The sequence below is a fragment of the Physeter macrocephalus genome, chromosome 2 (assembly GCF_002837175.3).
Source record: "Physeter macrocephalus isolate SW-GA chromosome 2, ASM283717v5, whole genome shotgun sequence".
NCBI classification, from domain to species: Eukaryota; Metazoa; Chordata; class Mammalia; order Artiodactyla; family Physeteridae; genus Physeter; species Physeter macrocephalus.
This window is the reverse complement of record NC_041215.1, coordinates 36,360,644-36,380,913: the sequence shown is the minus strand read 5'-3', so window position 1 is coordinate 36,380,913 and position 20,270 is coordinate 36,360,644.

Genomic DNA, 20,270 nt, shown 5'->3' with positions numbered 1-20,270 from the left:
ACCCAAAGCAATCTACAGATTCAATGCAATCCCTATCAAATTACCAATGACATTTTTTACACAACTAGAACAAAAAATCTTAAAATTTGTATGGAGACACAAAAGACCCCGAATAGCCAAAGCAGCCTTGAGGGAAAAAAATGGAGCTGGAGGACTCAGACTCCCTGACTTCAGACTATACTATAAAGCTACAGTAATCAGGACAATATGGTACTGGCACAAAAACAGAAACATAGATCAATGGAACAAGATAGAAAGCCCAGAGATAAACCCATGCACCTATGGTCAACTAATCTTCGACAAAGGAGGCAAGGATGTACAATGGAGAAAAGACAGTCTCTTCAATAAGTGGTGCTGGGAAAACTGGACAACTATATATAAAAGAATGAAATTAGAGCCCTCCCTAACACCATACACAAAAATAAACTCAAAATGGATTAGAGACCTAAATGTAAGACCTGACACTATAAAACTCCTAGAGGAAAACATAGGAAGAACACTCTTTGACATAGATCACAGCAAGATCTTTATTGATCCACCTCCTAGAGTAATGGAAATAAAAACAAAAGTAAACAAATGGGACCTAATGAAACTTAAAAGCTTTTGCACAGCTAAGGAAACCATAAACAAGACAAAAGACAACCCTCAGAATGGGTGAAAATGTTTGCAAATGAATCAACAGACAAAGGATTAATCTCCAAAATATATAAACAGCTCATGCAGCTCAATATTAAAAAAACAAACAACCCATTCCAAAAATGGGCAGAAGACCTAAATAGACATTTCTCCAAAGAAGACATACAGATGGCTAAGAAGCACATGAAAAGCTGCTGAACATCACTAATTATTAGAGTAATGCAAATCAAAACTACAATGAGGTATCACCTCACACCAGTTAGAATGGGCATCATCAGAAAATCTACAAACAACAAATGCTGGAGAGGGTGTGGAGAAAAGGGAACCCTCTTGCACTGTTGGTGGGAATGTAAATTGACACAGCCACCATGGAAGCAACCTAAATGCCCATCGACAGACGAATGGATAAAGAAGTTGTGGTACATATATACAATGGAATATTACTCAACCATAAAAAGGAACGAAATTGGGTCATTTGTTGAGACGTGGATGGATCTAGAGACTGTCATACAGAGTGAAGTAAGTCAGAAAGAGAAAAACAAATCTTGTATATTAACACATATATGTGGAACCTAGAAGAATGGTACAGATAAACCGGTTTGCAGGGCAGAAATTGAGACACAGATGTAGAGAACAAACATATGGACACCAAGCAGGGAAAGCTGCAGGGGTGGTGGGGGTGATGGTGTGATGAATTGGGAGATTGGGATTGACATGTATACACTAATGTGTATAAAATTGATGACTAATAACAACCTGCTGTTTAAAAAAATAAATTAAATAAAGTAAAATAAATTTTAAAAATTAAAAAAGAAGACTCAAAATAGTAAAGATGTCAATTCTCCCTCAGATTGATTTATAGATTCAATGCAATTCCTATCAAAGTCCTAGCAAGGTTTTTAGTAGATACAGACAAACATATTCTAAAATGTATATAGAAAGGCACAGGAACTAGAATATAAACAATCTTGAAATAAGAAAAATTAAGTGGGAGGAATCTCTCTACCTGATATTAAGCCTACATTAATCAACATAGCATTGGTAGAGGGTCTATATAATACATAGATGAATGGAAAATAATAGAGGGCGCAGAAATAGAACGACACAAATATGCCCAAATGATATTAGACAAAAGTGCAAAACCCATTCAGTGGAAGAATAGCCTTTTCAAAAAACAAAAAATGAATCTTGAACCTAAATCTCACATGTTATACAAAAATTAATTCAGAATGGATTGTAGATTTTAATATAAAAGATAACACTATGAAACTTTCAGAAAAAAAAGAAATTAGAGAAAATCTTCAGGATCTAGGGCTAAGGATTTCTTCAACTTGACAACAACAGCATAATCCATAAAAAGAAAATTTGATAAATTGGACCTTGTTAAAATTTTAAATTTTCTTTCTGTGAAAAAGACAAGCTACAGACTGGGAGAATATATTTGCAAACCACATGTCTGAAAAGGGACTAGTATCTAGAATATATAAAGAACTATCAAAGCTCAACATTAAAAAAAAATAAATCCAATCTGAAGATCAGCAAAAGACATGAGAAGACATTTCACTGAACAAGATATACAGATGGGAAGTAAGCATATTAAAAAACAGTCAACATCATAAGCCGCTAGAAAAGTGTAAATTAAAATCACAATGAGAGATCACTATATATCTATCTATGAAATTGGTTAAAATTAAAACTAGTGACATACCAAATACTGGGGGAGCATGCAGAAAAGCCAGATCACTCATGCTCTTGGGTATGTCAAATGGTATAGCCTCTCAGGAAAGCAGTGTGACAGCTTCTTTAAAAAAACTAAACATGAAATTACCATATGACTTGGACTCTATCCTAGAGAAATGAAAACTCGTGTTCACACAGAAACATGTATACAGGTTTATTTGTAATAGCCCAAACTGGAATCAGCCCAGAGGTCCTTCAACAGATGAATGGTTAAGCAAAGGATGACACTTCATACCATGGAACCCTACAATTCGATACAAAGAATCTGCATGAATCTCCAGGGAATTATGCTGGGCAAAAAAAAGCCAGTCCCAAAGGGTTATGTGATTCCACTCATATAACATTTTTGAAAGGACAATTCTTTAGAAATTGGAGACAAACTAGTGGTTACGAGGGGTTAGGGATTAGAGGTGGAGGAGGGGATAGCTACTGGTAGGTAGGAGGGAACTTTGGGGTGTCAGCGCTGTTCAGTGTCTCGACCGTGGCAGTGGATACATGAACCTACACAGGTGAGAAAATTGTATAAACACACGGGCACACACGCACATGCACACGCATGATTATATAAATCAGCCAAAGATGGCCTATGTGTATTGGCCTCTAGCTTGTTTATTTCTTCAGCAAAAGCTGAAACCCATTAGGTCAAAAGCCCACAGACAACAAATTCTAATTTTCACACGTTCAATTACTCTTAAAATAGCTCAAAGCAGCAGTGTTAGCCATTTAGAAACTGCCTGCGTTGCATGCTCCCAGTAGCTGTTACCTACTAGTAGGATAAGGCCCAAAGCCAGAGCTGTCCTTCCGAGTCTCTGACCCAGGGACACCCGGTGTGCTGTGACATCACCCAGACACACAAGCCCCTCTCCAGCCCCCTTCCCTCCAGGAAGGTCCATGGTCCTCCCCTCCTTCTGAGTATAGACCCTCCATCATAGCCTTGACACAGACCTCTGCTGGGAGGGGCTTCCCCCACATGCAACTCCTTCCAAGCACCACCCAATGACGCTTGCGTATTACTGCCTCCCAGGGTCATATCTTTCCCCTTGATCAGCCCAAACCCCTCAGCACCCCCCATATACACACACATGTGCACATATACACTCATACCACAAAGTAACTGGGGAAATCTGAGTCAGTGGGTCGTATCAATGTCAACTTGTACTTTGTGATATTATACCATTGTTTTGGAAAATGTTACCCTTGAGGGAAACTGTGTAGAGAGTACAAAGGATGGTTATTTCTTATAAATTCATGTAAATGTACAATAATCTCAATAAAAAAATTTCACTTAAAGAAATTTCTGTCTGCCTGCAAGCTCTGTCTACCACACTCCCACGGAGATAAGTGACAGGATGAACAGGCCTTTCCTCAGCTGGTGAGACCGACACACACCCTCCATAGCGCACCTGGATGATGGACCACACAAAGGCACATGCTCACACACATGCACACCTTGACCGGCCCTGCACCAGGGCCCTCTGCCCTCACCTGGTAGGGAACCAGGAGCTCAGAGTCCCAGAGCTCTGCGTTTGACCCCAGGCTCTGGCAAGCCATGGCCACTCTGAGCCCCAGCAGTCTCATCCACAAAACGGGGCTATGGTTCCACCCTACGGGGTTCTTCCTGGGAGACCAGAGACAACATCTGTGAAGCAGGTAACAGCATCACCATTTCACAGAAGAGCACCGTGGGGCCGATAAATATTATTACTATCAAGATACCACACCACACTCATGCAAGAAGTAGGGCCGAAAGGGGAAGGATGGAAGGAAGGGAAGTGGGGGGTGGGGGGGTGTCTGCGTCCCTGCCCTGGCAATTTTGCCCTTTGTGCTTCTTCCCCTCCATGTGTCTGGGTCATCAGTAACCTCCTGGGGGAACCCGTGTGCATCAGCACACACTTACACGCATGTACACAAGCTCAGCCCAGACTGAGTTCCAACCTGGTCTTTGTTAAACAAATGTTTTCATTTTTCAAAACCCCAGTCCCACATTCTACAGTGGGCAGAATTCCCAGAGCTGTCAGGGAAGCTGAGATCTGGAGATGGTCTGGGGTGGACCATCCCTGGCACAATGTGCCACACTGGGGCACAGGACCATCGTGGAGACCTCCAAGCCACCACCAAAGGAACAGCTGTGCTCTGCGTGCCCAGGGCTAGTTGGCGGGGGTTGTGGGGGACAGGAGGCACCAGGAGGAAACTCCAGGAGGGAGGCTCCCGAGAATCCCCAAGACTTGAATACAGCAAGCACGACAAAGGAGGTGGCAGGTAACCGAGCCATGAAAAGCCATGACAGAGCTAGTCCTCATTCTAGAATTGAGTCCAATCCCTCCTGCTAGGCAACTGTGCTCAGCACAGGAAGACAGGAGGGCAGAGATCCCAGCTTGGGGCTGGAGCTGACCCCAGGGAGTTCTGAATGCCAGAACCAGGACAAAATAATCAGAAGCCCAAGCAGCCCTGGTAACATTGTCCTCAAGCACTGATTGAGGGATAGTGTTAAAAATTACTAGGCCAGCAAGATGCCCCCATGCCCCTCTCCCCACCCCACCATCCTCTGGCCTCCTTTACAGAGAACTTGGGAGGATTGATGCTGGGTTGTGGAGCTGGCCAGGCTGCACCACAGCTCAGGGGCGCCCAGGGCTGCGCACACAGATGGGAGACAGCTCCAGAGACAGGCTTGGAGAGCGTCTTCATCTATATGCTAATTGACCCATGCAAGAATTACAGGGTTAATTAAGCATCTCAGCCCTCCCTCCATTTTATCTACCCGGATACCAGGGGGAGAGAAGACAATCACAACCTCTGATCAAATTAGCTGTCCACTGGCCGCTCCAGGCCTCTCCTCTCCACGTGGTGGAGAAACCAGCTCCCAGAGTTAATCATATTTATTTCACAAGGCATCAGGGATTTAAAAAATGATTAGGAATCAAACTCAGGAGCAACCAGCCCCTGAACCTTGTGCTCTCAACGTCCTCGACGCAAAATGAGTGTTTTATTGCTGCATCTGGGCCACATGCTTCTTGCCTGAGTGGGGTGACCAGTTAGTGGGGAAATGACATCAAGGCAGCAGGCTGGTGGAGACTCACGAGGTGGGTGGAGCAGGGAGTTTCCTCTTATTCTCGTGGGCCCTAGATCCAGCACCCAATGTCTAATACTGTCAGAGGGGCTATGGTTTCTTTTATGTTTCTGCCCCACTGTGTGGCCCCAGGTAAGTGATTTTAATTCTCTGAGCCTCGGGTTTCTCATTTATCAAAGGAGAATATAGCATCCACCTAGCAGAGTAAGACAGAGACATACCATGGGCAGCACAGATGGCCTTCGTAGTAGGCATCAGGGCATAATGGGCATTATGTCAACTTTACTCCTTTGCTTTCATTTCTCCCCTTGCACCCTAGTCTGGAGTTCCTGTCACTCCACCCATCAAAGTCCAGCTCAAAGCTCCCCCGACCAAACACCTCCCTGATAGTTCCGTGTAACTCAGCAGCAGCCAGAAACATTGTGGAGAGCATGCTTCAGTAAATATGTGTTGAAAAAAAGAGCTGGAAGAGGAGGCGTGACCAAGATGGCAGAGTAGGAAGACCCTGAGCTCACCTCCTCCCACGGGCACAGAAAAATCACATCTATCTACAGAGCAACTATAGATGAGAACAACCTGAAGACTAGCAGAAAAGATCTCCTACAACTAAAAATATAAAGGAACCACAATGAGATGGGTAAGAAGGGTGGAGACATGGTACAGTCAAGACCCATATCCCCAGGTCAGTGACCCACAAATGGGAAGACAATTACAATTGCAGCAGTTCTCCCCAAGGAACAAGGAGCCCAAGCACCATATCAGGCTCCCCAGCCCAGGGGTCCTACACTGGGAAGATGAGCCCCCAGAGCATTTGGCTTTGGAGGTCAGTAGGGCTCACATACAGGAGACCCAGAGGGCCATAGGAAACAGAGACTCCACTCTTAAAGGGTGCACACAAAATCTCACACACTCCAGGACCCAGGGCAGAAGTGGTAATGTGGAAGGAGACTGGGTCAGACCCGCTTGCTGATCTTGGAGAGTCTCCTGAAGGCAGGAGGCAACTGCAGCTCCCCCTGGACACAGACACTGGTGGCAGCCATTTTGGAGCTTGTTCTACCACCAGGACACTGGGGCTGACAAGTGCCATTGTGGAGGTCTTCCTCTAGCCTATTAGCTCCAGGGGATTACCTGACCACCAGCTGGTTGGCACCAGTTACCAGACACCCCAGGCCAAACAGCCAGCTGTTCGGGGACCCAGCCCTCTCCACCAATAGGCCAGAACCAGGCCCCAGCCCTCCACCACTCAGGGCCATGCAGCCAGCCACTCTGGGACCTTGCCCCACCTACCAGAGGGCTAGCACCAGCCTGGAGACCCCCTAAGAATAAATCTAACCAAAGACATAAAAGACCTGTACTTGGAAAACTGCAAGACATTGATGAAAGAAAGTGAAGACAACACAAACAAATAAAAAGATATACCATGATGTGGATTGGAAGAATTAATATTGTTAAAAAGACCATACTACCCAAGCAATCCACAGATTCAGTGCAATCTCTATAAAAATACCAATGGCATTTTTCACAGAACTAGAATAAATAATTCTAAAGTTTTTATGGAAACACAAAACATCCCAAATAGCCATAACAATTTTGAGTAAGAAGAACAGAGCTAGAGGTATCACGCTTCCTGACTTCTGACTACAAAGCTACAGTAATCAAAACAGTATGGTACTGGCACAAAAACAGACAAATAGATCAATGGAACAGAATAGACAGCACAGAAATAAATGCATGCTTTGTGGTCAATTAATCTATGACAAAGGAGGCAAGAATATACAATGGAGAAAACACAGTCTCTTCAGTGAGTGGTGCCGGGAAAACTGGACAGCTACATGTAAAAGAATCACACAGGACTATTTTCTCACACCATATACAGAAACAAACTCAAAATGGATTAAAAACTTAAATGTAAGACCTGAAACCACAAAACTTCTAGAAGAAAACATAGGCAGTATACTCTGACACTGGTCTTAGCAATATTTTTTTGGCTATCTCTGTAGGTAAGAGAAGCAAAAGCAAAAATAAACAAATGGGACTACATCAAACTAAAAAACTTTTGCACAGTGAAGGAAACTATCAACAAAATAAAAAGGCAGCCTACTGAATGGGAGAAGATATTTGCAAATGATATATCTGATAAGGGGTTAAAATATTAAATATACAAGGAACTCGTACAACTCACCATTAAAAAATAAACAGCCCGATCAAAACATGGGCAGAGGACCTGAATAGACGTTTTTCTAAAGAAGACATACAGATGGCCAACAGGCACGTGAAAAGATGGTCAACTAATCATCAGGAAAATGCAAATCAAAACCACAATGAGGGCTTCCCTGGTGGCGCAGTGGTTGAGAGTCCGCCTGCCGATTCAGGGGACACGGGTTCGTGCCCCGGTCTGGAAAGATCCCACGTGCCACGGAGCGGCTGGGCCCGTGAGCCATGGCCGCTGAGCCTGCGCATCCGGAGCCTGTGCTCCGCAACGGGAGAGGCCACAACAGTAAGAGGCCCATGTACCACAAAAAAAAAAAAAAAACCACAAAGAGATATCACCTCACACCTATAAGAATGGTAATCATCAAAAAGATAACAAATAAGTGTTGGCAAAGATGTGGAGAAAAGAGAAACTTTGTGCACTGTTGGTGGAATAGAATTGGTACAGCTACTACGGAAAACAGTATGGAGGGTCCTCAAAATTTTTAAAATACAACTACCATACAATCTAGCAATTCCACTGCTGGGTATTTTTCCAAAGAAAACAAAAACACTAATTCAAAAAGATATATGCACCCCAAAGTTCATTACAGCATTATTTACAATAGCCAAGATAAAGAAGCAATCTAAGTGTCCATCGATAGATGAATGGATAAAGAAGTTGTAGGGCTTCCCTGGTGGCGCAGTGGTTGAGAATCCGCCTGCCGATGAAGGAGACACGGGTTCGTGCCCCGGTCCGGGAAGATCCCACATGCGGTGGAGCGGCTGGGCCCATGAGCCATGGCCACTGAGCCTGTGCATCCGGAGCCTGTGCTCTGCAATAGGAGAGGCCACAACAGTGAGAGGCCCATGTACCACAAAAAAAAAAAAAAAGAAGAAGAAGTTGTGATAGACACACACCCCCCACACAAACACACACACGCACACGCACACACACACAATGGAATACTACTCAGCCATAAAAAATAATGAAATCTTGCCATTTGCAACCACATAGATGGACTTAGAGGGTATTACCCTAAAGAGAAAGAAAGTACTGCATGATTTCACTTATATGTGGAATCTAAAAAACAAAACAAATGAATAAACATAACAAAACAGAAACAGACTCCTAGATACAGAGAACAAACAGGTGATTGCTGAGGGGGATGGGGTGTGGGGAGGGTGGACAATGTAAAGGAAAAAATGTAACTGCATGAGGCAATGAATGCTAATTAGCTTGATTGCAGCAATCAGTTCACAATGTATCTTTATATGAAACCATCATGTCGTATACCTTAAATATATACATTTTTTGTCAATTATACCTCTGTGAAGCTGAAAAAAATTTTTTAAATGAGCTAAAAGGGCTTAGAGATCAAACAGTAGATGCCATAAAGGTCCACTGAGTGTCCTTGACAGACACCAATCACCTCACCAGCCATGCACCACTGCCAACCAGTCAGAGTTGCCCTCTGAGATAAAGCCATCAGTCAATCCCAATTTAGCCATTTATAAATGCAGCTTCAGGGAGAGGCAGCTAGGTAGTGACAGCAATGAGAGTAGATGGAACATGGATCCCTGACACTGTCCACATGCCAGACTGAGTTCATCTGTGTCAGCCTCATGTCCCCTACAGGGTGCAGCTGCTAAGAGCAGAGATAAGCCCCTTCCCCATATGGAGACTGAATCAGAGCATGTGGTATGAAAAATTCTCACACGGCCCCCAATATTTCCACTCCCCAGGTGTACATGCCCTGTGAATATAATGGGTGTTACTTCCATGATTAGGTTATATTACTTGGCACAGCTGACTTCAAGACTGGGAGATTATCCAGGTTGGCCTAACCTAATCACACAAGCCCTTTAAAAGCTGGTGGCAGAATAAGAAGTCAGAGATTCCAAGCATGAGAGGATTTAATGTAACTTTGCTGGCTTGAAGGTGGACGAGACCACGTGGTGAAGAGTGCAGGTGGCCTTCAGGAGCCAAGAGCAGCTGGGACAGCTGACACCAGCAAGGAGGAGGGAACCTCAGTCCTATGACCACAAGTAACTGAGTTCCACCAACAAAACAAGTGAGCAAGCAAAGGCCCTAAATAGACATTTCTCCAAAGAAGAAATTCAAATGGCCAACAGGTATGTGAAAAGGTGTTCAACATCACTAATCTTCAGGGAAATGCAAATTAAAACCACAATGAGCTATCACCTCACACCTGTTAGAATGGCTATTATCAAAAAGACAAAAGGTAAGTGTTAGTGAGCATGTGGGGAAAAGGGAACCCTTGCGCACTGTTGATGGGAGGGTAAATTAGTACAACCACTATGGAGAACAGTATGGGACTAACATAGAACTACCATATGACCCAGCAACCCCACTTCTGTGTATACATCCAAAGATATTGAAATCAGGATTTTGAAGAGATTTTTGTACTCCCACACTCACTGCAGCATTATTCACAATAGACAAGGCATGGAAACAACCTAGTGTCCTTCAACAGGCAAAGAAGCAAAGAAGACACGGTATTTATACACAATGGAATATTATTCAGCCTTTGAAAAGAAGGAAATCCTGCCCTTTGTTATAACATGGATGAACCTGGAAGACATTATGCTTAGTGAAATAAGCCAGACACAGAAAGACAAATACTGCATGATCTCACTTAAATGTAGAATCAAAAAGTCACACTCATAGAAGCAGAGAGTAGAATGGTGGTTGCCAGGGTCTGGGGGGTCAGGGAAATGGGGAGAATGTTGGTCAAAGGGTACAAAGTCTTTCAAGATGAATAAGTTCTGGACATCTAATATACAGCCTGGTGACTATAGTTATCAATACCGTATTGCATACTTGAAATTTGCTAAGAGGATAGATATTAAATTAAATCTAACCACACACACACACACACACACACACACACACACAAATGATAACTATATGAGGTGATAGATGTGTTAACTTGATTGTGGTGATCATTTACTATATATGTATATATTTAAATATTTAATATAATAATATATTAATATAATAATATAATTAAATAATAACTATATAGTTATTATTTAATATATATAGTTATTCTATATTAACTATATATTATATATATCATTTAACTATGTACATATTTATTAAATATATATATGTATAAAATCATCATGTGATATACCTTAAATATATACAATTTTTTTTTTTTTTTTTTTTTTTTTGGTGGTATGCGGGCCTCCCTCTGCTGCGGCCTCTCCCGTTGCGGAGCACAGGCTCCGGACGCGCAGGCCCAGCGGCCATGGCTCACGGGCCCAGCCGCTCCGCGGCATGCGGGATCCTCCCAGACCGGGGCGCGAACCCGGTTCCCCTGCATCAGCAGGCGGACGCGCAACCACTGCGCCACCAGGGAAGCCCATATACAATTTTATATGTCAAAAAAAATGAGTAAGAAAGCAGATTTTTCCCCAGAGCCTCCAGAAGAAAACTCAGCCTGGCCAAAACTTTTATTTCACCCTGAGGGAGGGACTCAGCCCCACCGTGCACACTGTACTTCTGACTAGCAAAACTGTGAGTTAGTAATGCTGCAACGTTTGCGGTAATTTGTTACTCAGCACAGAAAACAACTACAGGGAACCCATGCAGCAAATGCTCAAGGAATTAATCGGTGGTGAAAGAAATTGAATCACATTTGGTCTGATGGGGCAGAGAGGGATCTGCCTTGAATTGAATTCTGCTTTATTAGACGCTGGGGAGAGACACAGGATCCACCAGCATGTTCTTGTCACCACTTACGCAAATAAGAAAATTCTGGTTACGCTCTAATGTGAACTAGAATTGCCCCCGACGAGTTCACCCAACGCTGCTGTAGATTTTCGGGAAGAGGCAAGAGGTAGCCCCCATGGTGTCTCTGCCCACGGACAGGGGTGGGAGGGGGAGAAGGAGGGGGGGGGCTTGCCTTCTTTACAAAGCTTCTTGGACGTTCTTACACTTTCTCCTTTACAAAGCTTCAAATGCCCTGCCGTTGAAGGTGTCCATTACACCTCATGCCTCTATTTCTGGCCCCTGTGGCCACGGATGCCCCATAGGCTGTTAAAGAGCCCTCCTCTGCAGCAAGTGCATAAGCCGACCCGGCACCCGCTACCCAAGACCTGTCCTCTCCAGCAGAACGCAAGCCCGTGTGGGCAGGAGCTCACATCACCAGCCCAATGCCAGGCGCTGTGAGGCACCAGTAAACAACCTGTACACTGTAAATACCTAGAAAGCCAGCAAACTCCACTTGTACAATAATTAAACAGTAAACCTCTGAACTGCCACAGCCTGGAGGAGGAAGAGCTTAGGAAGTGTGGTGGCAGCCATGGTTCTTCCTAATGGAGCGCATTTCCCTCAAGAGTTGTAGGGGAATGTAGAAGGTTGGTCACACTTGTTATTGGCTCTCCCTCACAATGCTCCACTAAAATATCATCAGTGGATTTTTTTTTTTAACATATAAATCCAAGCGTACTGAGAAAATGAGAGAGGAGACAGCAGCGGATGCAAAATTGCAGTACATTTTGGGATCTAGAAAATGGATGGAGGAGTGTTACTGACCCAGGAGAGCCAGAGGGCTCCAGACTGGGGGACCCAAGCACAGTGGAGGGTGGGTGTGAGGAGCGAAGAGAAACAGGATGAGGGGACGTGTGCACTCAAAACCAGGGGACTTCCCTGGCAGTCTAGTGGTTAAGAGTCCATGCTTCCACTGCAGGGGGTGCTGGTTTGATCCCTGGTCAGGGAACTAAGATCCTACATGCAGTGCAGCTCAAAAGAAAAAAAAAGAAAGAAAAAAAACAATGAAACCAAAACAGAAAAAAAAAAAAAAGGAGGAAAAAATTTAAGTCAGAAAGATACTGCAGACACAGAACAAGAATAGAGTTCTGTGAGAAAAGTAACAGATGCATGAAGAACTCTTGGAAATTAAAATTATGATGGCTGAAATAAATGGAACAAAAAGACAAAAAGTAGAGCAAAGAGATGGAAAATAGAAAAGGTAAGGAACTTAAAAGGGTCAATTCAGAAAATCTGCAATCTGACTATACATGATCCAGAAATAGAGAATAAAAAAGACAGGAGAGGGAAATTATCAATGAAGTGATAGTAAAAATTTCCCAGGTTTTCTTAGTCCACTCAGGCTACTGTAACAAAAATGCCATAAACTGAGTAGCTGGTAAACACCCAACATTTCTTTCTCACAGTCTGGAGGCTGGGAAGTCCAAGATCATGGCGCTGGCAGGTTCAGTGTCTGGGAGAGCCCTCTTCCTGGTTCACTGGTATCTGTCTTCTCACTGTGTCCTCAGAGGGTGGAGGAGGTGCAGGAGCTCTCTGGGGTCCCTTTTAATGACACTTAATCCCATTCATGAGGGTTCCACCCTCATGACCTAGCACCTCCCAAAGTTTCCACCTCCTAATACCATCACATTTCAGGTCGGTTTCAATACATGAATTTGAGGGAGACAAATTTCAGTCCATAGCACAGGTTGTAAGGTTCAGATTGAAAGGGCCCACTGAGTGCCCAGAACAGGGGAAGAAAAACCACCTGCACCAACACACATCATCATAACCTCTTAGAATGCCAGGCAAAAAGTAGATCCTCAAAGCTTCTGAGAGGGAGAAAAATAGAAAATTGCTCACAAAGGAATTTCGAATGGCATTCGACTTTGCAGCAATGAAACCAGAAACTAAAAGATAATGGAGCAATGCCTTCAAAATCCTCAGGAAAAAAATTTAAAACTGCTTAATCTAGGATTGTATATCCAGCTGTACAATATTTGTATTGCTCTCCCAACCTCCAATTTGCCCTCCTGCTATTTGTAAATGTCGAACCGGTAAAACTCAATTTCCCAGATTTGCTCACAGCCAGGGTCCTAGATATAAATCAGGTTCTGCATCGTGGAGGAGCTCGTTCTCACCAGCTTCTGGCAGTCAGTCCTGGTTAAAGGGTCATTTTCCTTTAACAGGTTCCCAGATTCCTTCCTGCTGCTTCGTTGGTGTGACACCAAGCAGTGGCAATGGTAGAGGTGGCTTTTTCTATATGACTCCGAGTCTGGATGGAAGAGCTAAGCGTCTGTCTATCCTCTGGCTCCCAGGGGTCCAGAGGCTGCTGCCATGGTAAGAGGGTTTCCAGACTCAGGCTGCCTGTTTCAGAGACTGCCTCAGGGAGAACAGCTCCCTCGTGGGCAGTTCTGTATTATTCTGAAAATCATTCCAAGCAGACCCACTTAGAAGTTGCTTCTTTAGCCCTTCCAACATTGGTGCGAACACCTACAATGATTTATATTTCCTGCAGTACAGCTGCCAAACTGCCAGCAAGCGTGAGACCCTGGTGAAAACTGGGGCAGACCCAGTGATACTTGGTCCAGGTCCCCAGATAGCCCTTTCCAGTCCTACGCCACCAGCTGCTGTGCACTTGGCTCCCAGAGGCTCACACCACAATGGTCTCCAGGCAACTACCCTCGAACCAGACTGAATCCCTAGAGCTAAGTTTCCCCTACACCCCACCCCTGCCTACAGGTGACCTACAGCCAATGACTGCTTCTTTCAGGACAAACTCTACAGGGCAATTTCCACTCCAGAGCTGCTGCTCAGGCTGACACTGGAGCTCCACCTGAAATCTCCCTAACCTGCCTTCTTCTTCCCTCTCCTGCTTTCCGCACTCCTTTCCCAGTTTCTCCTGGCAGTATTGTCCTAATGAATCATTTTTACACAAACCCATGTCTCAGAGTCTGTTTGGGGGAAATATTTTCAGATGTGCAGGGACCCTAAAAATTTACTTCTGATAGCTTAGGAAGCTATGAGAGGACATGCTTCAGCAAAACAATGGTATAAAGCTGGAAAGAAAGCCGTGAGACCCAGGCATCCATCCAGAGCGTGGTGTCTGGACAGCAGCTGAGAGCCAGGAAGTCCACGTGGGAGGGCCTCGAAGGAGGGAAAGTGATAGAATGTCAATTTGACTATTTGGAAAATAATGATTCACATATAACTGACCTGGTAAACCATTTAGAAAAAATAAATATAGGTACATAGAAAACCAAATAAAGGGAAAATATGCAGGTATTAAGTCCAGGAAACATCACCATAGTCTACTTCACTTAGCAGTAAGCAAAATTTACTGTCATAGTAACATAAACACTGACCATCGATTTAACCAAAAGTTGTGATAAAAGTATAGTGAAGGATGGGGGAAGGGCCAGTGCCGGGAGGTCCATGGAGGTCACTCACCATCTTCTACTGCAGTCAATAGACAATGTTTAAATTGATTAATCAAGAACTAGCAGGATCCGCATATTATTTAGAAATGTGGAAGTAAATACCAGATGTGAGCATTGCAACAGAAACCTATTTGACCTGAATTCGTCTTTCTAAACCCCATCACTTCCAAAAAGATGAGGCGTAGCTTCTGATGGAAGATGCACAAACACACATACACACCCTGCACAACAAAATGAGGATGGAGGAATACGATCAGAGCCATGGAGAAAGCACGGGGGTGGGGGCGTCACTGGGGACAGAAGCTCTTTCCTAGGGGGCCACCAGGGTCACAGTGTCACAGCCAAGGAGGACTCAGCAGCCATACAACTATGGATGCGCTCCATACTCAGCAGTTTAAAAACTCGCCATCCAGCCCCAGCAGATTCCTTTATCTGAGTTGAGCGCTGTTCTCTCTTTAAGGGTAGAGGTACCCTTAAAGAGCCTGTGCCTTTCGCATGCTCTATGTGGTGTGCAGTTGGGCTGCACACCACATAGAGCATGCGAAAGGCACAGGCTGGGCCCCAATTCAAGCTGCAAGCCCTTGGCAAGCTGCTTAAAGCCCCAGAATCCCAGCTTCTTGGGGGGGCGGATTCCAAAAATGGCTGCAGTCCTTCACAGCTCCTCCCATCGTCCTGGGCTGGGCTTGTGGTCTACTTTGACCAACAGGAAGTAGCAGAACTGACATTGTGCCCATACTGAGTCTAAAGCTAAAAGAAGCCTTTCCGCTTCCATCCTTGCTGCTCTCAGAACCCTCCACTGACATGGGAACACGCCCGGGCTAGCCTGCTGGAGAGTGAGAGATACAGTCACCCCCATCACCCCAGCCAACAGCCAACAGACTTGGGAATAAGGTTACTCAGGACCAGCAAGCCCCACTCCACCCACCAACTGACCACAGTCGCATGCAAGCCCCACAAAGATTAGTCCAGCCCAGCCCAGACCGCAAGAACCACCTAGCAGAACTGTGGGCTAAACAGATGGTTGATGCTTTTTTTAAGCCACTGAGTTTTGAGCAGGTTTGCTCTGTAGCAAGGACAACTGATGCACTTTCTATGTGAAATGATGATACCAAGGCTTAGTTCACAGGGTTAAGATGTAATGTTAGGGGAACCACTGACCGAAACCATCGCCCTGGCCAGGCATGGTAGTGACCACTTGCATGAGTTATCCTACAACAGGAGGTCCTGGTAAGGAACACGGAACTAACAATCTACCACCAACCGAAGAATTCGGAAAAGGTCAAAAGGAGAGAGAAGATGCCGGTCCATATGTCCTACCAACATCCCAGAATGCTTACTGGAATCCATCTTGGCTGAGTGATGCACGCACCACCAGGAAGGACCCTGAGTCAGAGTGATTATCCAGAGACAACCCAGAAACTAACCCCATTACCATAAAACCCGAGACTGCGAGCCACGTGGCAGAGCAGCTCTCCTGGTTTCCCTCACCCTACTGCTCTCTGCCTGGGCGCGCCTTCCCAATAGTCTCTTGCCGTGTCAGCACGTTGTGTCTCCATGGACAATTCATTTCCGAGTGTTAGGCAAGAGCCTACTTTCAGGCCCTGGAAGGGGTCCCCCTTCCTGCAACAGTAATGGTAATATATGAAGTCACCACAGGTGCTCAAAAAACATCGCTTACTTTCTACCCCATCTCCAACACCTAAATGCAAAAGAGCTTTTGGCAACTGCTTTTTCTACTGAGGAGGCCAAAGAGTGAGGACAGGGCTCCCAAAGGAGAGAGAGGAAACCTTTAGTGGAGGCTTCACCCACCCCTCCAGCCCTGCTGTCAAGCCCCACGGCTACCTGATGCGTCAACAGGCAACTCAGCTTTGCAAGCAGCTCTGAAAAGGCAAAGATTCAACCACTGTACTTGGCTTATTGATTTTTCAATCTCATTTTAAGACACATAATCTGCCACCATCTACACTGGCCATTACAGAACACTTCCAGGGGAGTTCTGTCTCCACCACCTGTGGGCCAGACCCCAAGCCAGGAGGCACAAAAAATGACTCTCCCTAATCCTACTGGAATTGTAGCTAGCACAGCTTGGGGCAAGCCCACTGCTATTCCCCAGATGTCAACAGTGAATCAAGTGATGAAACAAACCCAAGACCTCTCTGCACTGACCCTGTGAGGTTTATCCACTCACTTATCCATCAGTGTTTGTCTACCTAATGCTGACTTACACAGGGACCTCACATCTGATGCGGAAACTCGGCCTCTGAGCGCAGACACCGAATTGAATCTCGGAGAAGGAGTTTTGGGTGAAATAGAAAACCATAGCTTTATTGCTTTGCCAGGCAAAGGTGGCCACCGCCACCTCAAAACTGTGTGTCCCAACCTGGAGGGGGTAGTGAGGAGTTTTACAGTAATGGTTCAAAGAGGAGGGTGTGATCAGCTCATGGACATTCTTCTGATTCATTGGTGATGAGGTAAGCAGGAGTCATCAGCCTTCTGGCTCCAACTGGTCCGGGGTCTACAGTGCTTGTGAGTAGCATACAGTTAACTTATTTCACCCAGTGGGGGTTTTAGTATCTGCAAAACAGCTCAAAGATATTGTTATGTGTATCCCTTAAGGGGGAACCAGGACCCTGCCCCAAGGCTGCGCCGTTGTTTCTTGACTGTTCCTCCCTGTCTCTGCATCCCCTCCCTTCCCTGATTAGCAACTGTTTGAACCTGCCCACTGGAACTCAGGGAAGGTCCTGGAGGCTGAATGAAGCCTATTTCCTACACACAAGAACTGGGGGACACGGAAAGGCTTTTGTGCCCAGGAGCCCCTCAGGGTCCTTCTCAGTTTCACTTCTCCCTGGGGTAGGCCCTGAGATGCCACGAGAAGAACACTGGGTTTGGAGTCTGAACACCTGGGCCAAGCCAGTCACTCTGTGTGTCCACAAGACACACACCCTATGGAGGACATTGAACCACCCATATCATCTGTTGTCTGCCAAAGACCAGAGCGCCACCTAGAAAGTAGGCTTGGGTGCTCTCCACCCAGGCCCCCACCAGAGAACCAGCAGGTGTCCTGGGTCTGCTAAGAGTCTCCTAAGCACCCAGCTAGGCCCAAGGAGAGACTTGATACCCACTGCCCAAGAGGTGCTTCCAGAAGTGAATTGTTTCAAAACTTCGTGGCCCATAGGGCTCATTAAGTCCACACAAGCCCCCTGTTTTATGGGTGAGCAAACAGCCACCCAGAGAGGGGCAGTGGCCTGTCTGAGGGCCCTCAGCTCCTGAACCCACTCTGGGCTCCATGAACTTGACTCTGGGTAACCAGGTATCTGTCTAGAGGGCTTTTAAACTCAAGACTAGATTAACCCGGGGGTTAGTTGGTATTGGTTGGGGACACACTACCAGTCGATCTATGAGCAGTTGACCTACATTAATGGTGGCAGCCATGAAGGGTCAACAGAAGATCTACAGAAGAGTGCGGGCTACCTGCACGCAACCTTCTTTCTAGATTAGAAAACGCACACTAGGGAAGTCTTGCAATGCTGTCCAGGGAGACGGGGAACACCTGTGCAGACCTCAGCCCCTACTCTAGGTGGTCCATGACCTGTCCCAGCACCAGCCTTACTCATTCACTCAGGAGGAGCTGAACTGGATGCTCAGTCTCTGCCCCCATGTAGGCTGGCTCATGCCCTCTCCCTTGGTGCTCCACCAAGTCTACCCTTATGTCCTGGGCAGGAGGGGCCACTTGTTGTTTGGAGGACAAGCCACAGTGGACACCTTTTTGCAAAGGGCTTCCTGGGAAATAGTGTTTCCCATCCTAACCCCCAGCAGTATCTCATGTCATTACTGCTTGGAAACTTTATGCCTTATATTGAGTAGACCACATGAACACAAAAAATCTGTCCTGTTTTATAAAATCTGTCCTATTTTATAAAATAAGTACATTCTGGATAAAGAAGATGAGGTACATATGTACAATGGAATATTACTCAGCCATAAAAAAAGAACAAAGTAATGTCACTTCCAGTGACATGGATAGACCTAGAGATTCTCATACTGAGTGAAGTATGTCAGACAGAGAAAGACAAATATATGATATCACTTATATGTGGCATCTAAAAAAATGGTACAAATGAACTTATTTACAAAACAGAAGTAGAGTTACAGATGTAAAAAACAAACTTATGGTTACCAAGGGGGAAAAGGGGAGAAAGGGATAAATTGGGAGATTGGGATTGACATATACACACTACTATATATAAAATAGATAACTAATAAGGACCTACTGTATAGCACAGGGAACTCTACTCAGTACTCTGTAATGACCTATATGGGAATAGAATTTTAAAAAGAGTGGATATATGTTTATGTATAACTGATTGACACCAGAAACTTAACACAACATTGTAATCAACTATATTCCAATAAAAGTTAATTTAAAAATAAAAAATAAAATAAGTACATTAAGTACATTCCCTAAAATAAAAGATCAAATTTTGAAGGACCAAAGGCTGGATTTCTGCAAGCAAAACTTACTCTCCCGAGTGCCGCAGTAAAGGGCAGCAGACATCCGCAGTGAGCTCAGCTCAGTGTCAGAAGACAGGGGCCAGACGCCATGGCAGCCCTGCACGACGGAACCCCTAATGTGTGCGCACCCCAGACCACTCCAGACCTCCTCTAGTCTGCATAGCCAGGTCCTCCTTGGACCTGGCATGGTCTGTGCTCACAGCCTCCCATCCGTCTCCCCACCCCCAGGCTTGCTGCCCTGGACCCCACTGCTGCCACCAGAGTGACCCCTTACCTAAAATCCAACAGGATAATGCCTGGGCCTGGCATTCAAACCTACCTCATCTGGCCCCAATTTCACATCCAGCTATTCCTCTCACCCCAGGGACTCTTCACTCTGAATGTGGGCACCTCATCAGGACAAACCACCATACAGTCCCCCACTTTGCACCTTGAGAAATCCCATTCGTGCTTCATGACCAGCGCAGACAGCCCTCTAGGGGCAGCCGGCTCCCGAGTGCTCCCTGGGCTCTTCATCTATTATCTCAGCCCCTCCTGCGGTGCCATCCACTGTGCGCCATCGATCTCCCCCTCCCGGTCTGTGGGGACTGGGGACAGAGGCAGGCTCTCACCTCTGCAAACCAAGTGCCCACACTGTGCCTGGCGCATGGTAAGCCCTCGATAAATGTCAGGTGAGTGGATGGCTGAGTTAATGACCAAACATGGAATAAACCCTACATGCAGAACAAGTTTCCTGGAGGTAAAGCAAATCCTAATTCATGTAATAAGTGGCATTTTGTTGTCTATTACAGGACACACGAAATAACTAGTGCTTAGTGCAAAGAGAGGTCTGAGTGTGAAGCTGCATGTAATCAGGTGTCAAAACACAGAAACTGGGCTTCCCTGGTGGCGCAGTGGTTGAGAG